The sequence below is a fragment of the Vicugna pacos genome, chromosome 4 (assembly GCF_048564905.1).
Source record: "Vicugna pacos chromosome 4, VicPac4, whole genome shotgun sequence".
Taxonomy (NCBI): Eukaryota; Metazoa; Chordata; class Mammalia; order Artiodactyla; family Camelidae; genus Vicugna; species Vicugna pacos.
In genome coordinates, this window is record NC_132990.1 from 68,741,693 (window position 1) to 68,742,711 (window position 1,019).

At 48.4% G+C, this 1,019-nt stretch overlaps 1 pseudogene; it reads right to left on the reverse strand.

The window, feature by feature from the left end:
* Positions 1–205: 205 nt before the first annotated feature.
* On the reverse strand, positions 206–676 carry LOC102540233 (histone H3.3A-like; annotated as a pseudogene).
* Between the last annotated feature and the right edge of the window lie 343 nt (positions 677–1,019).

Below are 1,019 nucleotides of genomic sequence, written 5' to 3' on the forward strand. Positions count from 1 at the left end.
GAAACATTTTAACTTGCATTAATGCTTTATGTCCCTGCATTTATATTAAAAATTCACACACAAATGAAAATGGAAAAACTGCCAATACCTGATTTCTGTCCCCTATTTTCCCACTTGCAGTCATATACTTAGGCACCTTTTGACCCCATGGGAAAAAAAAATCTAACGTTCAGAACTACCAATAACAGGAAGAGATTTTTTTTTTTTTAAAGAATGAAATGTTTCCATCCTAGTGGATTCTTAAGCACGTTCTCCACGTATGCGGCGTGCTAGCTGGATGTCTTTTGGCATAATTGTTACACTTTTGGCATGGATAGCACACAGGTTGGTGTCTTCAAAAAGGCCAACCGGACAGGCCTCACTTGCCGCCTGCAAAGCACCAAGAGCTGCACTCTGGCAACGCAGATCTGTTTTGAAGTCCTAAGCAATTCCCCGCACCAGACGCTGGAAGGGAAGTTTGCGAATCAGAAGTTCAGTGGACTTCTGATAACGTCTAATTTCACGGAGTGCCACGGTACCAGGCCTGTAACGATGAAGTTTCTTCACCCCTCCAGTAGAGGGCGCACTCTTGCGAGCGGCTTTTGTAGCCGGTTGCTTCCTCGCTGCTCATCCACCGGTCGATTTGCGGGCGGTCTGCTTTGTACGAGCCATGGTATAGAGACCTCCTTACTTACCCCTCTTCTTCGGCTGGAGCTCGGCAATCTAGAGGCAGTGCTGGCGTCGGAGAGCAACGGCGGCGCGGCGGCGGCTGCAAACACCTCCATTAGGTTTCAATAGTCATGTTAGTGGTGATGAGTTCTGCATTAGCAAGTGCCCAGAGGACCACTCATCTGAATGTCTAGTAAGGGCTGAGCAATTAGCATTCACCGTCAGCCATGCAAGGCTAGGACTGAGATCTGACTGGGGAGGTTGAGGGGTCTTTGAAAATCTAGTTAATGCGACTGGGATCCTGTGGAGCCGGGCAGAACACCCTTGTCGGCTTAGGAGGTTAACTGACTTCTGCTTGGATGTGAGCCTGG